Source organism: Erythrolamprus reginae, chromosome 2 (genome assembly GCF_031021105.1).
Source record: "Erythrolamprus reginae isolate rEryReg1 chromosome 2, rEryReg1.hap1, whole genome shotgun sequence".
Taxonomy (NCBI): domain Eukaryota; kingdom Metazoa; phylum Chordata; class Lepidosauria; order Squamata; family Dipsadidae; genus Erythrolamprus; species Erythrolamprus reginae.
The window spans coordinates 266,532,939-266,555,247 of NC_091951.1; positions in this window are offsets into that span (position 1 = coordinate 266,532,939).

A 22,309-nucleotide genomic window follows, 5' to 3' on the forward strand; every position below is an offset into this window, starting at 1 on the left:
GCCAAACAGAAAACAGTACAGATAATATACACTGTTTGCTGTCTATTTCTGTGCATCTGTGCCTGACCCATAGAAATAGCAAAGAATTGGAAAAATGTACATCATGGCAGTAATCAATGCCAGAATGTTTTCTTAAATTTAATCACACCAACTCCTCCCAATTATTTAAACAGATCTACTCAAAACATGACTAAATCAAGGTTTAGCTCAGCTCCCTTATCTTAATACTAAAACAGGACACTGTTACATTTCAGATACTTTTACAGATCTTTAAAATTGATGTGGCTTTCTGGAAGTGTACATTATTCTCTGCTATTTAAAAGAAGATACAATAGCACTGGGCCTCTTCAGATCAAGTATTTATTTTAAAAATTTCTTCATTTTGTTAAGTTGTCTAGAACAATAATAAAGCAGTCTTTTAAAATAAGTCTAATAATTTAAACATTATATAGACGTTTATAGTTATTGACTTACCTCCTTGCATCCAGTTTCAACAGTCCAACATTTCCAGTAGTCCACCTCCCAGCAATTTATCTCCTTGCAGCTAGTTTCACTTTTAGTTTAGCACATTGTTGGCCTGCCTGCAGCCTCAAATCAGCTGAGAGTCAGGAAACTGATAATGACTTATCAGTTTCACAATACAGTGATCCCCCGATTATCGCGAGGGTTCCGTTCCAAGACCTCTCGCAATAATCAATAATTCGGGATGTAGTGGTGCGGAAGTAAAAACACCATCTGCGCATGCGCGCCCCTTTTTTCATGGCCGCACATGCGCAGATGGTGGAGTTTGCGTGTGGGCGGCGGGGAAGACCGGGGAAGGTTCCTTCGGCCGCCCAACAGCTGATCTGCTCTGCAGCGCGGCAGCAGCGAGGAGCCAAAGATGGGGTTTCCCCGTTGCCCAGGCAACAGGGAAACCCCATCTTCGGCTCCTCGCTGCTGCCGCGGTGCGGAGCAGATCAGCTGTTGGGCGGCCGAAGGAACCTTCCCCGGTCTTCCCGCCGCCCAGGCAAAGGGGAAACCCCAAGATCACTTCCCGTTTGCCCGTCACCCGCTCGCCCGGCCGCTCGCTTGCCGCTTGCCTGTTCACCTGCTCGCTTGCCGCTTGCCCGTTCGCCCGCCCGCCTGCTCACTTGCCGCTTGCCACTTGCCCGTTCGCCCGCCCGCCTGCTCACTTGCCGCTTGCCGCTTGCCCGTTCGCCCGCCCGCCTGCTCGCTTGCCGCTTGCCGCTTGCCCGTTCGCCCGCCCGCCTGCTCGCTTGCCGCTTGCCCATCACCCGCTCACCCGGCTGCTCGCTTGCCGCTCGAGAGCAAGAGGGGGAGAGATAGAGAAAGAGAGAGAAGGAAAGAAAGAGATGAGAGAGGGAGGAAGAGAGTGTGAGAGAGGAAGAAGCAAGATAGAGAAAGAGAGAGAGAAAGAAAGATGAGAAAGGAAGGGAGTGACGTCATCGGGTGGAAAAATCGCGATATAGCGATTCGCAATGATCGGGATCGCGAAACTCGGGGGATCACTGTACAGTGATACCTTGTGTTACAAATGCCTCATCATATAAACTTTTCGAGATACAAACCCGGGGCTTAAGATTTTTTTGCCTCTTCTTACAAACTGTTTTCACCTTACAAACCCAACGTTGCCGCTGGGATGCCCTGCCTCCGGACTTCCGTTGCCAGTGAAGCACCCATTTTTGCGCTGCTGGGATTCCTCTGAGGCTCCCCTCAATGGGAAACCCCATCTCCGGGGAATCCAGGCAGCAAAAAAACGGGCGCTTCTCTGGCAATAGAAGTCCAGAGGTGGGGTTTCCCAGTGAGGGGAGCCTCAGTGAAATCGCAGCATCGCAAAAACACAGAGGTCTGGAGGTGGGGTTTCAAGGACTTCGGTGTTTTTGTGATGCTGCAATTTCACTGATGCTCCCTTCATTGGGAAACCCCACCTCTGGACTTCTGTTGCCAGTGAAGCACTCATTTTTGCAATACAGTACTGGGATTCCCCTGCTGGGATTCCCCTGCGGCATTGAAAAAACACGGAAGTTCGGAGGTGAGGCTTCCCATGGAGGGGAGCCTCAGGGGAATCCCAGCAGCACAAAATCAGGTGCTTTGGCTGGCAAAAGGGATGAATTTTGGGCTTGCATGCATTAATTGCTTTTCCATTGATTCCTATGGGAAACATTGTTTCGTCTTACAAACTTTTCATCTTAAGAACCTCATTCCGGAACCAATTAAATTTGTAAGACAAGGTATCACTGTATATCGACCTTTCAAAAGAACATCTCATACTGGTTCAAATAGTGGGTTTTTGTGGTCTAGATGGGTAATCTCTCTCAAGATCTCAGGGAGCTGAAGAGAATGAGATGAGATTTTTTCCCGACTATCGCTATGATCTCCATGCTGCCTGCCTTATTTTTGAAACTCTAGTTTGAATAAGAGAGCAAAAGATAAAGGATACAAAGCAGCAAGCAGATCTAGAGAAGGCCTTAGCCTTCCTGTCAGCAATATGCAACAAATATAGTGTCAGTGCTCCTAGCACACACCTAGAGACACCCAGCCATTGGAAATGTCTGTGGAGATTCTCAGACATCCAGGTCATAGTTGTCCCAAAAGTGCTTTTTCAAATGACAATTGGGTTTCCTTTGCTTTTCCTTGAAGATGTTTCTATTCTCATCCAAGAAGCTTCTTCAGTTTAGCTCTTTTTCAGAACTGAAAAAGCTTCTCGAATGAGAAAGAAAATATCTTCAAGGAAAAACAAAGAGAATACAATTGCCATTTGAAAAAGCACTTTTGGAACAGCTAGCATAAAATTTTGTCTCTCGCCTAATGTTGTGGTCTCCCTTCTGCAATATTGGATGGTAAATATTAAAATGTTCCATTGGCTGAAATGTTCCATCACCCCTGTGATTCCTGCAAGATGGAAACTACAAAACATTTCATATTTATTTCCCCTTTTACTTAGACATCTGAATAAGATTCATCCTACCCCTAATGAGTAGATTTCCTCATCAAACAGAAGAAAGATGGGCTCCAGCATGCATCCAAAAACTCAGAAGACTAAATGGTGGATGTGATGTGCCAGTGCCTGGAAGCTGTAAGGGTCTGGATGGGAGCCAACAGGCTCAAGCTCAACCCAGACAAGACTGAGTGGCTGTGGGCATTTCCTTCTAAGGACTATTCGAGCTGCCTGTCCATTGTGCTGGGGGAGGAGAAACATTGACCCCCTCAGATAGGGTCCGTAACTTGGGTGTCCTCCTGGATCCATGGCTGAACCTTGCTCACCACCTCTCAGCTGTGGCCAGGGGGACCTTTCCCAGGTTCCTCTGTTCACCAGTTGTGGCCCTACTTAGACCAGGAGGTTCTATGCACAGTCGCTCAGGCCCTCATCACCTCCTGTCATGATGATTGCAATACGCTATATATGGGGCTACCCTTAAAGAGTGTTCAGAGACTCCAAATTGCCCAGAATGCAGCCACGCAAGTTGTCATGGGTGTACCTCGGAACACATATGTAACACCTACACTACGCAAGCTGCACTGGCTTCCTATTCATCTCCAGGAACAATTCAAGGTGTTGGTTATAACCTATAAAGCCATATATGGCTCAGGACCAGCTTATTTATGGGACCGTCTCTTGCCATATACCTCCCAGAGACCTATAAGACCACACAGAGTTCGCCCCCTCCAGGTCTCATCAGCCAAGCAATGCAAGTTGGCGGGACCATGAGGAAAGGCTTCTCTGTTGCCGTCCTGGCTCTGTGGAATCAACTCCCCCATGATGTTTGTACTGCTCCCACCCTATTGGCCTTCCATAAGACCACGAAGACCTGGCTTTGCTGACAGGCCTGGGGGTCATGAACCAAGAACAACAATGGCCAAATTGTATGAATGTTTAGCATGCATATGGGGTTAGTTTACTATGTTTATTAGGGTTTTTATTTAATGGTTTTATAACTTAGTTTTATATTTGACTTCTTTTTATTGTTTTGTATTTTATATTGTTGTAAGCCACCCTGAGTCCTTTGGAATTGGGTGGCATAGAAGTCAAATAAATAAATAAATAGATAAACAAACAAACAAACAAACTTTCTGGACCTGTTGACCAACTCAGATTAGATCCTGCAACATTATCCAGGGACATGTATATTTGCCTTCATTCGAAAGCAGAAGAAATTTAAAGTTTTAGAACAGTCAAATCAAAGGCCCAAATTTTATCCTACAGAAATGTTGTGGAAGAACGTGAAGTGGGCAGGCCATCTGAAGAAGTCCACATTTCTCAGCTGAAGCTGTTCTGTAGGGAAGAATGAGCTAAAATCCCTCCAAGCCGATTTGCAGGACTGATCAACATTGGATACAATTGGATACACTAAGTTGTACTTATTGCTGCACTTACTGAAAGCAAAGCTTCTTATTGTTTTGCCGACACAAAAGATACTGTGCTTTTGGATCGTTTTCCTCAATCAATAAACGAACAAGAATCATGTGTGTTTGATTCATTTGTTTAATAGGTTTCATTTTATCTATTATTATTATTGTTGTTGGTGATGATGATTACATTTATTAGTGACCTAGCTTCAATGTACATTACTCTGTGGGGAGAACAGATCATGTTCTAACTATATTTGTGCAGAAATATTGAAAAGGGTACACAATCTTATAAGAATCTGGTGATCACAGGAGAAACTTCAAGAGGAAGAGTTGAACATCTGGATTCTGTACTGCTTTTATGTGGGGACCACTGTTGTTTTTCTTTTCCATTGCTCCTTTTGAGGGCATAGTTCCCTCTAAGCTGAGCAGTGAGCAATCGCTCACTTAAAAATCATCATCAACTCAGAGTTTTCCAAACCTGCCCAGAAGCCGAGAGGGAAAGAGTGAGAGGGAAGGAGAGAGAGAGGAAAACAGATAGAAAAAAGAGAAGAAGGAAAAGAGAAAGAAAAAGAATGGGAGTAAGGAAGAGAGAAAGAAAATCAAAATCTAGTTTGAAACTAACTCAACTATTTAAGTGGCATTTTGATATTGATAGAGTTGCCCTATTATGAGCTCACTGTTATAGACACACAGTACAGTATTTTATTTTGAAATTCTCTGAGGCAAAACAGGGTGGATTTTTTATTTGTTTGTTTGTTTGTTTATCTATTTATTTATTTATTTATTATTTCTGTGCCGCCCAGTCCTGAAGGGACTGCCGCTCAGACACTATACTTTTCCGCCCACCCACCCCCCAAAAAAATTAGAGGGAACACTGTTTGAAGGTTCTCAAATTTGTGGGTTTAAGCATAGTATTAGTGCTGCTTCCATGCACCCACATCTGCCTCCCACATCATGCCCATGCCCATTAATCCATCAATGTGGTATACTTCAGAAAAACATTAACAATAGGCAGGCTTGTTATATCAGCTTTGCTTTTGTAAACTACATAACTGAAATTTGGACACAGGGATTCCTGATTTGTGTATAAAGCAATACAGAAAAAGAAATAAATACATGTTTCAAGCCAAAGCTTGACATTCAAATTTTTCTACCTTATACGCTTTTGATTTATGTCAGCCTATACTAACAAGCATAAGACATAATAGTGGCCGAATGATGGGCTTGCTGAATTGTCTGCACAATTACTACAGAGGATCAAGTTTGGGGAAGGCACAATGTCTTATAGAGAGATATGTTGATTGATTATGTGCCAGCAAGTCAGTGTTGACTCTTAGTGACCACATCAATAGATTTTCTTCCTGATGAAGAAGTACATTAGATATAATTTAATTGTAAAGTATTTGGGAAAGCTATAAATCTGTAATATTTGCCAGAGTGCATCTTTGTGGTGCACAGAACTGACCCGAAAGATCAATGCAAAGTCTGAGTTCAGAAACCCTAAACTGTAGATTCAGTTTGTTTGGGTTTTTTTTAATAAAGATTTATTTACAGATATAATACAAGGTACATAGAATACATAAAAAGGAAAGAGAAAAAAGAAAAACAAACAAAAACCAATACATCCAAAGATACATATTAAAACAATACATCCCATAAGAAACAACAACAACAAAACCACATATTAAAATAATGGCGTGTACAGAATCAGTGTATATATTCTTCCGAAACTATGTAAATTTTCTTTAGATTCGGTTACAGTTTTTATCAAAAATCAGTTTGACTTTTTATAGGTATTCAACTCATTTAGTAAATCATAACTTTATCTTATTTGCTCTTTTTGTTTTCATCAGGGATATGTATATATATTTATTTTACATGTTTGTATTGTAATTAGCAAGGATTTTTCCTTTCTTCTAACCAGTGGTAGAGTAAATTCCAACAATCATAAAATTGTGAGTCCTCTTTGCCTTTAATTTTTAGAGTCAGTTTAGACATTTCTGCACATTGAGTTATTTTTTCTAATACCGCTTTGTCTTGGGGGATTTCTGCTTTTTTCCACATTTGAGCAAAAGCTAGTCTTGCTGCAGTGGTAATATGGATAATCAGATAAATGTGATGTTGATTAAGTTGTTGGTGTATAAATCCTAATAGGAAACATTCTGGACTTTTTTCTATGGTTAACTGACACGAAAGATCAATACAAAGTCTGAGTTCAGAAACCCTAAACTGTAGCTTCAGTTTGGCCTCTCATCAGCAGCAATTTTTTTTCAAAATTTATACTTACCTTCATGTTAAGATGAGGGATGAAATCCAGCAGGTTTTGACAGGTTCTGGAGAACTAGTAGTGGGAATTTTGTGTAGTTCGGAGAACCGGCAAATACCATCCCCATCTGGCCCTAGAATGGGGTGGGAATGGAGATTTTTTCAATATCCTTCCCCCAGGAGCTGTGAGAGAATGGAGATTTTGCAATATCTTTCTCCTGCCACGCCCACCAAGACACACCATGCTCACCAAGACACACCCACAGAACTGGTAGTAAAAAAATGAATTTCACCATTCGTTAAGATCATTATAGTTTTTAACTTCCCAGAGCTTTCAAAGCAAGGATGGAAATTGCAGGGGCCTTAACCATATCGCCATAAACCAAAGATGTGCTTTGTTATTCAATCAGTATTTGGAAAATCCTAATAAATGCAGGTTTCTTTGAATGTCTTTTATGGAAATAAGTGGTATTGTTTGCTCCTAGTTTCAGTCCATGGTCAAAATTATTCTATGAGCCAACGACTACAGAATAATATGTCATTGCTCCAGTCATCTCCTGATTTTATGTTGCTGTTGGGATTATCTAATACTGGAACCATTGAACTGCTGTATACATTCCAGGTGACAAGGCCAAAAGAGCTCTTGTGTATTACACAAAAGCAATAATTCTCCCCATCCAAATAAAAAATGTGTCAGAGCTATACAAATTAGTCCAGCTGGCATACTTGTCAGAAGATAATAACATTCTCATTGGACCTCCAGGGTATACAAGCCTCCCGACACCTTTGATGCTTGATTAGTCAACCAATTTCTGTTCTTTTTTTTCCCATTTTCCTCTCTTTTCCTGCTGTATCGCAAAATGCTATAAAGGGATGACTTTGGGCATCTGACTTAGGACGTGTTTTTAAACTGTTTGCCAGTTTTGAACACAGACTGAAATGCTCTCATTAACCAGGGGACATGTTTAAAAAATATGAATTGTAGGGAGGCAGGGAAAAAGTAATGTATTGTGATGTTTTGCTCCAACTATGGCTAGAAAAAGCAATTGAAAAGTTCCATGATTTTTTCTTTGACAAAGATCCATTTAAGCAGATGCAGCATTATTTAAACATGTTTTGTTTTGTTGCATTTTTGGGACAGTTTATATAAGGGAGGGGAGGTGTGATGACTCTGTGGCTAAAGACACCGAGCTTGTGACAGCCAAGGTTCAAGACCCAAGCATACTTTACAGAGTGAGCTCCTGTTACTGCCTCAGCTCCTGCCATCTAAAAGTTTGAAAGCATGTGAATGTGAGTAGATAACTAAGTACCATTTTGGTGGCATTCTGTGTGTTTTGGTGTATAGGTATATTGGCCACATGACCAGGCTAAGGTTACCAAAATTTTTACTACCACAATGTGGGCATGGCTTATTTTGTGGGTGTGGCTTGATGGTCATGTGATCAGGTTGGAGTGGCTTGATGGCCCTGTGACCAGGTGGGATTTTAATTAGTTAATTTTTGCTTCCTACCTGCTTTTATAAAGTATGTTTTCTACCTTAACATCCGCTTATTAATTTACTTATGCATTACTTTTACTTATATTTTGTGTGCTATTGGTTGAATATCCATGATTTTTATAAAAATAAATATTCTAAAAGGCCAATTTTGATTTTTTTAAAAAAAATAGTAAACCTACCTAGTATTTAGTACTATGAATGAACACTAGAGGAAGAAAATCAAATCAGAATACAGTGGTACCTCAACATACGAGTTTAATTCATGCCAGAGCCGAGCTCGTATGTTGATCAATTCGCATCTCAAACAAATGCCTTTAGACTTTGCTTTTCACGCCGAGATAACTGGAAACATGGAATTCTTGCGCCACCTAGTGGATGCTTGGCTCATATCCCGAATTTGAGCTCGGGTGTCGAACAGAAATTTTGCTCATGTCTCAGCTCGTAACTTGGAATACTCGCATGTGGAGCAGCTCGTATCTAAAGGTACTACTGTAGAACTGTTGAATTAGGACATTTTTTTCTCTCAATTGAAAGACCATAACATGTGATGATCATGGAAATATCCTTGGACAATGCTGGTTCCCTCAGCTAAGAAACAGACATGAGTGCTGCCCCCTAGAGTCAAAGCCAAATAGGCGGGAGAAACGTTTACCTTTATTTCACAAGAGTTCTGCTTTACAAGCTCTAAGAACCTATTTCTAGCAAATCTGATCCTTACAAGTCAAAATGGAGTGGGTGAAGGAGTGACACAAATTTTTTGTGTTTGATTTGATACACTGTGGGTGTTTTTTTTAATGTTTTTTAATGTTCATTAAGAATAAGGTTGGGCAAATAGCCCACTAAGAGGTGTAATATAATTATACGTTAAAAGACTCTTTGAAAACATAGGTGCGGGGTTGGAATAGATGACCTACAAGGTCCCTTCTGACTCTGTTATTCTGTTATTTCCTATTTGTTCAGAGCTATACAGGAACTGGAAAAGTAATAGAACTACAAAAGTTCTGCAGCCATCTTCAGGGACCTTCTTTAAATTCTTGAATTTTCTGAAATGAAATAGATAAATGACCAAAGAACATGCTTTATCTCTCCAAACAATTCATTAAGGAATATTTTTGTGAGGACATTCGCTAGCTCCTCTATTGCTAATATCTTTTTTATTATTATTCCAGAACACTTGTCTGTTCATGGGCAGGCATTCCAAGTTTCTAATTTGCCTCTGGCTTTCGGTGCTGATCTATTTTTACAAGCTGTGGATCGAGGGGCCTCTGCATAGCAAGGTTTCATAACAAAGCCAGAACAATGCCATTGTGATGTCATAATGCAAGCTCTATCCTTTATGTACTTGCATGCAAAGCTAACATCTATTGAAGTTACACCATATTCCAAGTCTTAGCAGGCAACCTGAGATGCAGTGGGGACTATGGCACAAAGCTCTCAAAATTCTGATTGAATTACCTCTCCACAGCTGAAGTTGAAGTAACAACAAATTACTTCAGAATAACAGGTGGCTAATGACCTTAGCTCATCTTCCCTGTATGTTTCCAAGGTGGAATGGGGGAATATTGTAATGAAATAAAATAGCTAAAAGTATGTGCACCACATGAGTGCAGACAGTAAGGAAATGATTTCGATAGCAATATACAATAACCAGCCAAAAAGACGTAACCATAACATGAGAAACAAAGTAATATTTAAAACCAGCTCAGAAAGATGACTTCCTGATTCTTAAGGAGGGAGAAGAAGTTCAGCATAATCAGTCTTGTAGGTTTCTGATATTATACCTGATCTAAATAAAAGTCGTTTTACTCTTCTATGGAAGTGATTTCCTGGCCAGCTCCACCAAGTGGGGCTGACAACGAGGGGATCAACCGATTCTCCAAAGCGCCCGAAAGCAGGACAAGAAGCAATGGATGGAAACGAATCAAGGAGAGAAGCAACCTAGAATTAAGGAGAAATTTCCTGACAGTTAGAACAATTAATCAGTGGAAGGACTTGCTTCCAGAAGTTGTAGATGTGCAACACTGGAAGTTTTTAAGAAGAGATTGGACAAACATTTGTCCAAAAAATTATAGGATTTCTCAGGTGAGCAGAAAGGTTGAACTAGAAGGCCACCAGGGGCCCTTTCAGCTCTGTTATTCTGTTATATCTATCCATCTGAGAAGATCAAATAGGTCAGGTTTTCTTCACATTCCTTTGTTTGAGCGCCGGCTTCTGCAGAGGCTGTGGAAACCTGCTTTTTCTTCTCTTTTGAAGTATCCTACATCCCATTCCCTGCTTCCTGATCCTTGAATGGCACCTTCTCTTTTGGGATTTAGGAAGTTTATTATGACCTATGGCAGTTATTTCAACATACCTTGGGGTCTGAAGTATTGCCCCCCTCCTCAAGCTATTGGAACTTGTAAAGTATGTTTTGTTGACTGTGCTATATTCCCAGGTCTTATATATACCATGCTGTTGATTAGGTTATATGGTAGGCACCTACTCTTCTATCTAATTAAAATGCCTGAACTTAAAATAGTGTGAAAAGTGCAAAAGAAACTATTAGTATTAACTGACCAAGGACATTCTGAGAGAGGAAGTTTAGAGTAGTGGTTAAGGCAACAGGCTAGAAACTGGGAAAGTGTCACCCCAAAGATACTTTTTCAGGAGGCAATTGGATTTTCTTGGGGTTTATTTTTCCTTTTGAAGACATTTTGCTTCTTCTCCAGTTCTGACAGGAGAGTGGGGAATGGAAGGATTTATACTCCTTACCGACAGCTGCTCATTTGCCTCCTTTTAAAGGGTCATTGAAGCACTTGGAGGTTTATCTGTGTCCTCAGGGTCATTTGAGTTTGCTCCTGGTTCCCAATGACTAAGAATCTCTACATACTGGGAGAGTGTGAGTTCCAATCCCACGTAAACATAAAGCCAGATGGGTGATCTTGAGCCAGTCAGTCTCTCTTTCAGGGCTAAGAAGTGGCAAAAACCACTTTTGGAAAATTCTTACCAATAAATTACAGGGAAATTGTAGGGAATATTCCAGAAAGTCATTAGATTGAAAATTGACTTGAAGGCACTTGTAATAAAAATAACCTTGCTATATGTACTGTAAAATGAAAATATTAGTTCTTTTCATTTTGAGATGAAATGAGGATCTGTTTTATCTATTATTGTAGTTAATAAGTGAAAGACCATAAAGTTTATTAAAAAGCCTGGTTCTCAGAATTATATAAGTCTGCTCCTGAAAGGTACAGAAATGGAACATTTAAACTACATGCAGAATATTGAATAAATGTACTTCAACTGAAGAGGCTTTCTTATCCCTCTCCTCCTGGAGAATCCTCAGTTGTGAGGAGGTAATTTTCTGATTAAGTTTTAATTGAAAGAATGAGGGTAATCATTATTTTAATAGGTGGTATACAGAAGCTGCTTTAGAAGTAGCAGATAATCCTGAAAAATATCTGTCCACCCTAAAAATATCTGTCCACTTTGATAGGCTATGAATCATAATAATAAATATACTAAGAGTGTAGATAAATTACTATCAATGTACACTGGTCAAAAAAATAAAGGGAGCACCTAAACAACACAATATAACTCCAAGTAAATCAAACTTCTGTAAAATCAAACTGTCCACTTAGGAAGCAACACTGATTGACAATCAATTTCACATGCTGGTGTGCACAATCAACGTTATATAGTACAGTGGTTCTCAACCTTTCCAGTTCCGCAACCCCTTAATACAGTTCCTCATGTTGTGGTGAGCCCCAACCATAAGTCTAGTGCCAATTCTCCCAACAGAGCTTTAAGATGATTAGCAGGAAGGTCAGAGGGACACCCCTATGGTAAACCTCTGATTGGTCAGATTGTAAAAATATGTTCCAAGGCGCCAGAATAGAAGCTTTATTCCTAACACCATGGGAAATTTGTCTTTTCTCATGGTTTTAGGTGACCCCTGTGAAACAGTCGTTTGACCCCACAAAGGGGTCCTGACCCCCAGGTTGAGAACCACTGATATAGAACAAAGTATTCAATGAGAATATTTCATTCATTCAGATCTAGGATGCGTTATTTGAGTGCACCTTTTATTTTTTTTAGCAGTATATATAGTGTTGAATATTTGATGTGGGAGCAAACAACAAAAATGTGGCAAAGACTATTTAGGCAACAAATATTTTGTTATGCATAAACACACAGAGATATGTGATAACTAACATTTATTTATTAGAGCTGTGTTTAGAAATTCAGTTCAAAGTCAGTTGGATCAAAGACTTTCCAAGTCAAATTTTCCCAAATTGAATTAGAAAGTGCCTTTATTTCTAATTGACCTGAACATTTCAAATCTTTTGATTTGGAAAATCACCAAATAAAGTCCAATAACCTATACCAGGGTTGTCAAATTCCCGACCTATTGGTTGGATACATCATACATCATGCTGGCCATGCCCAGTTTAGTGAAAGGGGGGAAGTCCCAATATGTCACATGATGACATCATGACAATGTGAGTTTGACACCCCTGAGCTATAAAAATGTTTTGAAACAAATGCTTTGCAATATGCAGGGGTTCCTCTTTTTGAATCATTAAAGCATCCATTTTCAGTTTCCCAGGACAGTTTCTTAAAAAGGCATAGTTGCTTTAATAATCCAAAGATAAGGCTTTCATTTGTATGAGTATGTTCATATCCTCAGCCTCTAGAACTGTAAATTGGAGCAAATCTGAATCAAAGGAACAATCTGAACCAGACTGCAATCAAACAAAGTCCTGTTATTTGCTTAATAAATTATTTGCTGGCTATCTCCTTTCCAATAAATCTGGGCATCTTACAGCATTTAATTAGGTTGAATATGTTTGCTATGGCAAGAAATGAAATATTGGCTGCAGTGAAGGGCTACCAAAATTTTTACTACCACACTGTGGCTTATGCAGGACGCTCTGCATTTTCTTTCAACATCTTTCAGTGCAAATTGGGTGCTTTAGGATGGAGCTCCATTTTTGCTACTCCACTGTATTCCCCCCCCCTGTCTGGGCAGTAGCCCACCCCTGATTGGCTGAGACTATATTGCTATGAAAGTCCAGGCAAAGGGGTAGGAAGAAAGGTAGAATGGAAATATTTTGTTGAAAGCTCCTGATATTTCTTCTTGACCCTTTATTAAGAATCTTCTGAAACATTTTGTTAAGCTAATCAAAACATGGCACAGCGAGTTGGAAACTTCTTTGACATGTTATGCTTTGTTTCCAACATATCAACTGACATAGTATTTAAACCACAAGATAATGGACAGTGAGTCTATAGTCATTAGTTTTACTAAGAGCAAGAACTGCAGAACGCTGTTCAAAGAAAGGATATGAAAACATGATAAGAACTATCTCACCAAATAAAATTTAGTTGTGTTGGCTTAAAACTAAGTTTCAAGAATGGCTAATTTCCAGGGCCATTACAATTGATTTTTTAAAAAATAGGTTCTTTTCACAGATCACCAGGAAGAAAGGATCTTCTTCTGCCAGGCAATGTTAACAGGATGACCAATTTTTGCTAAAAATGTGCATTACGCTGTTAAGAGCTACTTTTGGATCAAATCAGTGTTGTAGAACAAAATTGAGTTGTTTCATTTTCCTTCTGTGGTTTAGATTTATAACACCTGGTTGGTTCAAACACTAGTTTGGCTCAACATTTAGATCACAAATCTTCCTTCAACTGTTGAAAGCCTCTTTAGAAAACTGCTGCATTTTGTGAAAAATTGCTCTTTATCATTAAAAAAAGGAAATCTTCCCTGGGACTACTACTTTGATGTGGTTAGAAAGCTGATATCCTGAGATTAATGATCCTCAGATTAATTCAGGCAGATTAATGATCCCGAGATTAATATTGGCAAAAGAAGGAGCTCCTGATATGGTCACCTTTACCAATAATGTTGACAGGCTGAAATTAAAAGGGAACAAGGGCAGGACTTTGGAGGTGAAAGGGAAGCCTCCAAAACAAACCTGGATCAAAATAATGGCAAATCATTACTTCATTATTACCAAGGAAACTGGAAGACCATGGCGAAAGCTTTAGGTAGGTTTTGGTGCCAAATAATGAAAAAAAAGGAAAAAAGAAAGAATCAGAATACAGGTGCCCCTCAACGTATGGCCACAATTGAATCCAAAATTTTCTGTTGTTAAGTGAAATATTTAATTTCAACTCACCCAAAATGCAGCCGCGCGAGCAGTCTTGGAACTTCCACGAAATGCCCACTTCTCACCATCACTCTGTGGACTGCATTGGCTATCTGTTTCCGGACACAATTCAAAGTGTTGGTTATGACCTATAAAGACATGGCACAGGACCAGACTATCTCCGAGACTGCCTTCTGCTGCACGAATCCCAGCGACCAGTGAGGTCCCACAGAGTTGGTCTCCTTAGGGTCCCGTCGACCAAACAATGTCAACTGGTGGGACCTGGAGAAAGAGCCTTCTTTGGGGGGGAACGGCCCTCTGGAATCAGCTCCCTCTGGAGATTCGCACTGCCCCCACCCTCCTTGCCTTCCGGAAGAGTTTAAAAACTCATCTTTGCCGCCAAGGATTTGCAGCAAGCAAGCAAACAAGCATAGTTGTGCCAGTAAAACTATGTTTCCTCAAGAACAAAATCTTTTCCAAACTACTATGCGATTACTGCAAGGTTTTTTTTGCTACAGTATTTAACAATAGCAGGGACATTCAGACTGGAACTGTGAAAAGCTTCAAATCCACTTCAGAAAGCAACACACACACATACAACAATTGATTGATATATTGATGAAAACTGCAATCCATTTAGTCTGCCAAATTGGATGCTTAGCAAGTTAAATATTTCAGAATATCCCTGTCTAGGCTTTATATTAAAAACAATTTTTTTCATGCATAACTTTAAAAGGTTTAGCAGTTCTATTTGGACAGACAATACACAGAGTCCTGCTTTTCCAATTCTTTGTATCTTTGTATCTATGACCTTTGCTAGATATATTTAATGTAATATTTTATAGAAAAAGAGTCCCATTGAATCAGACCTTTCCACAGCTTTGGGTTTCTTCTAAATGGACCATCACTCAGCTGCCTTATATCAAAACTAGGTACTAGCTATACCCCTGGGATTCTAGCCACCACAATTTATATTTAATGATTGTAAAACATTTCTTGGGAAGGAAAAGGGCACATGGTTAATTACAAGACCAAAATATGTGTTTCCAGAATACATATCCATTTAACTTTATTTTATATTATTTTTATATCTATCTATCTATCTATCTATCTAACATGTACAAGATAGTAGGTATTGGTATAAACATAAACATTAGCAAAGTAGATACAATTAAATTAGACAGTAGGACATTTCATTACTAAAGAATATTTAGACAAGATTATGGGGAAAAATCATGTTTGTTCTTTGAGAAGTTTTCTTACACCCGCATTCCCCTACAAATATTTTTACTTTGAGAACAGTTAACAAATAGTTAACCTGTAACCTTAACAAATAAAACCTGTTCTTATACTTATAAAAATTTCAGGAAAACCTGGTTGTGGTCCCTAAAGATGCTGTTAGGTCAGTACCCCACATCAAAAATCAATAATCCCCACCTCAAAAATCACTTTGAAGCCCTAAACCTAATTTATAGGAAGCTTTGGAATAAATGGATGGATGGATGGATGGATGGATGGATGGACGGACGGACGGACGGACGGACAAATAAATGAAATCAAAATTGTTGTTCAGAATGAATTGGAAAGGGGGCTAACAAAGACCAAGAGAAAAGAGAAAAGGAAGCTGGATTTCAGAATAAATGGTGTAAATTGCCAAAAAGTGAAGAGAAACCAAAGCCAAGATAGACAAGGGCATCACAAAGGATAGTATCAAAGAATGTCAGAGAGCTATTAAAGAGACAAGAAGCAGCATTGCAGTGTAAACACAGATGGAAACACAGAGACAAGGAAAGACTTTCAAATCTCCAAACTTATAAGGAGGTTGAAATGGAATGCTAAAGAATGCCACTGAGCAAATAGAAATTGACTCAGAGAAGATCAAATTAATATGCAAGGGCTATACTGAAATTCTATAGATATCTCAACAGCTAAGGTATCCTGCAAGGTACTGTCATTTACAAGAACATCTAGTACTACAATGGGATCTGATCATAATTCTCATCCAAGCCAGAGGACTATAATAACTGATTTAAATGTCATGCAACCATTGAAGAATCAGTAAAGGTTCTAACTGAAGTATGAAAGAAAATATGGAGAATGACACAGTGGCCCATAGATATCAAGGAAAGAGGGCTTAAATAAAGCCTGAACAATATTCCTAATTTTACATGCTAATCAAATTAGAATCATTCAATGCAAATTGGAACTGCATATGGAAAGGAAAATGTCAGGTGTTCAGATGTTTTTAGAAAAGACAGAGGCACATGAGAAGTTATTCACTTTGATGCTGGCAAAAGCTCTTCAGAATAAAGAACAATGAATCAAGGAAAACAAATGTTGTATGTAGAGAGACAGAAGACGCAGTGGCTCAGTGGCTAAGGTGCTAAGCTTGTCGATCAGAAGGCCAGCAGTTCAAATCCCTAGCACCGCGTGAGCTCCTGTTACCTGTACCAGCTTCTGCCAACCTAGCAGTTCAAAAGCACATTAAAAAGTAGAAGAATAGGAACCACCTTGGTGGGAAGGTAACAGCACTCCATACGCCTTCAGCCTTTAGTCATGCCAGTCATATGACCACATGACCACTGAGATGTCCTCAGCTTAGAAACAGAGATGAGCACTGTGTGTGAGCTTTTACCTTTACCCAGGGGTGGGTTCCTCTTACCACCTCCTACCAGTGTGCATCACAATGTTTCTCCTTGTGCAATTTTGCTTCTGTGCATGTGCAGAGGCATGATTTTCCTTCCATGCATGCTCAGAGAGCTGAAAATTGCCCCCAAATTAGTAAAAATTGGTGGCACACACGAACCGGAAAAGACAGCATTGGGGCCATCGGGCCAAAATTGCATCATCAGTGGGCCACTACTGGAGTGGCCCACTGGATCTTACTGGTAGAAACCCACCTCTGTCTTTACCTTATACAGAGGGAAGGAGAAGGAAAACATTACAGAGTGCCATTCAGCCAGTGCCATTTGCAGCTGGCTGAAGCGTAGACATCAGAGAGTTATTGTTAATGGCGAGTATTCTGAGCAGAGTCAGGTTACAAGCGGTGTGCCACAAGGGTCTGTTCTGGGTCCTATTCTTTTTAATATATTTGTGAGTGACATAGGGAAAGGTTTGGTAGGGAAGGTTTGCCTATTTGCCGATGACTCTAAAGTGTGCAATAGGGTTGATATTCCTGGAGGCGTCTGTAATATGGTAAATGATTTAGCTTTACTAGATAAATGGTCTAAGCAATGGAAACTGCAGTTTAATGTTTCCAAATGTAAAATAATGCACTTGGGGAAAAGGAATCCTCAATCTGAGTATTGTATTGGCAGTTCTATGTTGGCAAATACTTAAAAAGAAAAGGATTTAGGGGTAGTTATTTCTGACAGTCTCAAAATGGGTGAACAGTGCAGTCAGGCGGTAGGGAAAGCAAGTAGGATGCTTGGCTGCATAGCTAGAGGTATAACAAGCAGGAAGAGGGAGATTATGATCCCACTATATAGAATGCTGGTGAGACCACATTTGGAATACTGTGTTCAGTTCTGGAGACCTCACCTACAAAAAGATATTGACAAAATTGAACAGGTCCAAAGACGGGCTACAAGAATGGTGGAAGGTCTTAAGCATAAAACGTATCAGGAAAGACTTAATGAACTCAATCTGTATAGTCTGGAGGACAGAAGGAAAAGGGGGGACATGATCGAAACATTTAAATATATTAAAGGGTTAAATAAGGTCCAGGAGGGAAGTGTTTTTAATAGGAAAGTGAACACAAGAACAAGGGGACACAATCTGAAGTTAGTTGGGGGAAAGACCAAAAGCAACATGAGAAAATATTATTTTACTGAAAGAGTAGTAGATCCTTGGAACAAACTTCCAGCAGACGTGGTAGATAAATCCACAGTAACTGAATTTAAACATGCCTGGGATAAACATATATCCATCCTAAGATAAAATACAGAAAATAGTATAAGGGCAGACTAGATGGACCATGAGGTCTTTTTCTGCCGTCAGTCTTCTATGTTTCTATGTTTCTATTAAGCCAAGGAGAAGGCTAGCTATGGTAGCTTTGTCAGGATGAATTTCTTCTTTTTAGCATGAAGAAGCTATCCATTTTGAAAGCTCTCATCTTCATTCTGAAGCAGTGTAATTTGGATGCAGGCTTCCAAACAGCATGGATTGGAGGTCTGAATCTTTTTTCAGATTCATTGCCATCCCAAACTCCTTTCTCTGATATAAGCACTTCAATTATCATATTCCAAATGATTGCACCTATTCCCTAAAGCAGTGCCACTATCTTAAGTCTCCATGTGAATTTTCTACATTTATGAGCACAATAGCTTTTGTACATAGCAAAACTCTCGGGAGGAAAAAAAAATTACAAACATTTCACATCCTATGCTTTTTAAATAGAAGCTCCCTGACCCATGACCACAAAGAAGCTTTGGGATTTGACAGCCTAGTTTAATATCAAAGCATCTGTAAATGGGTCAAAATTAAAAGCTTCAAATTCTGTTAAAATACAAGGATTCTTTTTCTAAAATGCGTTTCTTTAGTCTTTTACTGTAACTATTTAGCAGAAGGGAACAGAGAGAGAGAAGCATGCATCTAAAAGTTGAAAATGTATCTTTTAACTGGATATTTGGCCTGATATTAGCTCCCCTTTTATTTTATGTCATAGAATAGAATAGAATAGAATAGAATAGAATAGGATGGGATGGGATGGGACGGGACGGGACAGAATTTTATTGGCCAAGTGTGATTGGACATACAAGGAATTTGTCTTGTTGTGCATGCTCTCAGTATACATAAAAGAAAAGATATGTTCAGCAAGAATCATAAGGTACAATACTTCATGATAGTCCAATTACAAATAAACAATCAAATCATATTAGACAAAAGTCAATATAAATTGTAAGGATACAAGTGAAAAAGTTAGTCATGCAATCATTTGTTGAAGGAGATGGATGATGGGAACTGTTAAATATGCAGAGAGAGTTCCTAGGGTTCAATATTTGAATGTTGCCTTCTAATTGGTGGTTCGTTCTGGCGGGAGACTTGTTACCAAGTCAAATGGAGTTTGTTACTTTGCGAAGCATATAAATAGTTAGAGATGCGCCACTTTCCCTCAGAGAGAAATTGTTGCCTACACTCTAACCGTTCTGTTTAATCTGACTGTCCTGACTAAAGGAAAATAAAGACTGCTAATTCACCAGTTGACTTCTCTGAGTATTTTTCCAGGAATGATGAAATTAATAGTAGTGCAGACTTAGTAAATAGCTTGACAGTGTTGAGGGAATGATTTGTTTAGCAGAATGATGGTGTTCAAGAAAAAACTGTTCTTATGTCTAGTTGTTTTGATATGTAGTACCTATAGCATTGTTTTGTTTATTTATTTATTTATTTATTTATTTAATTTTTTTTATGCTGCCCTTCTCCTTAGACTCAGGGTGGCTTACAACATGTTAGCAATAACACTTTTTTTAACAGAGCCAGCATATTGCCCCCACAATCCTCTTTTTACCCATTTCAGAAGGATGGAAGGCTGAGTCAACCTTGAGCTGGTGATGAGATTTGAACCGCTGATCTACAGATCTACAGTCAGCTTCAGTGGCCTGCAGTACAGCACTCTACCTGCTGCGCCACCCTGGCTCGTGTTTTGAAGATAGGAGTGGAAATAGTTTGTGTCCAGGATGTGAGAGGTTTGTAAATATTTTCACAGCCCTCTTTTTGACTTGTGCAGTATATAGGTCCTCAATGGAAGGCAGGTTGGGAGCAATTGTTTTTTCTGTGGTTCTGATTATCCTCTGAAGTCTGTGTTTGTCTTGTTGGGTTGCAGAACCAAACCAGACAGTTATATAAGTGCAACTGACAGACTCAATAATTCCTCTGTAGAATTGTATCAGCAGCTCCTTGGGCAGTTTGAGCTTCCTGAGTTGGTGCAGAAAGAACATTCTTTGCTGTACATTTTTGATGTTAGATGTCCATTATATCTTGTGATATGGTTGAAACTAGAAATATGAAGGTTTCTACTGTTGATACTGTATTAACTAGTATTATAAAAGGTGGAAGTATGGGCAGGTTTTTCCTAAAGTCTACCACCATTTCTACGTTTTGGGGTTTATTCATTTCCACAAGATTAGTTATTCAATCTCCCATCTATATGCGGATTCATCATTGTCTCAAATGAGTCCGATCACAGTTGTGTCATCTGTAAACTTCAGTAGTTTAACAGAGGGATCATTAGAGATGCAGTCATTGGTAAATAGAGAGAAGAGAAGTGGAGAGAGCATACAGTCTTGGGGTGACCCTGTGCTAATTTTACAGGTATCTGATGTAATTCTGCTTAGGTTCACCTGCTGCTTCCTGTTTGTTAGGAAGTTTATGATCCACTTACAAATGTATTCAGGTACCGCTATCTGGTTGAGCTTAGATAGAAGAATGTTTGGAATGATGGTATTGAATGCTGAACTAAAGTCTGCAAAGAGGACCCTATGTAGGTCTTTGGAGATTTAAGAGGTTGTAGGATGAAGTGGAGAGCCATATTAACAGCATCGTGTTGATCTGTTTGCTCCATTAGAATGTTTGCTCAGAATGCATACAGTCAGAACATTTTCAAAACTATTTCAAGGTACAAAAATTATTTTTTTTAAAAAAAAAAACTTAAATATGGTCTCATCTAGATTTTTAAGATGGAATATTTTTAATTCAATTAAGAAGTGTGAATGAAAAAAGGTATGACTACATAATAACTAAATATAAGATAGTTGCCTTAAGGCTAGATCACACTTTTTTTTCTGTGTCAGCAAATACTCATTAGGTCCTTCATCATTAAATTCGTCATCATGTTGAACATCATAGGGATACAGTATATAGGAAGACAAGAAATTACAGGGGAAATTTTTAAGAGATAGTTTAAGGCAACCCTCTCTTAAGAATTCTCTCTTGGATTTTTTAAAGTATTGTTACTGACACTGCTTTTCTCCAATTCATGAGTTTTTCCCATAATTCACAGTTTGGCATAGACTATAACATTTGATACATGGCATGTGCGTGCATGCATGTCCAAGCTGTAGAGGCCATTTCCTTTTTATCTTCAGGGTTACATGGCTTTTTGTATCTTTACAACATTTTTGTTGTTATTAGAACGGACATGACCTTTTGGATAACTAAGCACATAATTTGGACCCTTCAAAGAGACAATTTGTGCAGTGTTATATTTCACTCTTACTGGCCCACAGTGCTTTTAGCAAATTTTCCTTCTCGTGAATATCTAACCGATCCATAAATATGCCTCCGGAAATATCCTTTCAAACATGGCAGAGCAAATAAGTTTCAACTGTAAAGCCCCTGGGTTCCTGATATCACAGGAAGAATGAATCTATTTTCACTTCTTAGTGCATTAATGAGAAATATTTCTGTAATCAAATCGGTAATGATGTCAGTGGGCTCAAAAGCTAAAGGGCTAGCCCAGGATGTCTCTGCTCCCAATTTCCTTCTGATCAGCTGCAAGGTAACGACAATATTTAACATTCTTCAAGGTTTCCTTAGAACACTTGGCTGCTGTAATGGAAAGACCAGATGAAGTGAATTAAAATGACCTTGCTTCTTTGAATTAGTAAGAACTGGTGTATTCGGGCACTAAATCAATAGCTGGCAGCAGCCTGCCTTAGCTATATGGGAGCCTGCAGTAGGCCTCTCATAATGTGGCATATGAAGGATCTATTTTTCATACTGCCAGCACTTTCCTCAGCTCTGTCCCAGAACCCACTGTGCTAACACCTGTCTAAATTTGAAGTTTGGACTGAAAGTGGCTTAATAACTTGGCACTTGTGTTGTACAAAGCTACATGAGTTGCATGAGTTCCCAGGGGATCCAGGCATGCTCGTTCCTAAAATCTGAAAACAGTTGACGGCTCCATTAATCATTTCTTTCGATCTCAAATTGCGTTGGTCTGAAATTTTGCATAGCATTGTCACCCAAAGTGGGTTGCACCCAACAAAATTAATGGGTCACTTAAGCACATTCTATTAGAAAGTCTTATTAACATCATTAATTCTCATTAACATGACTG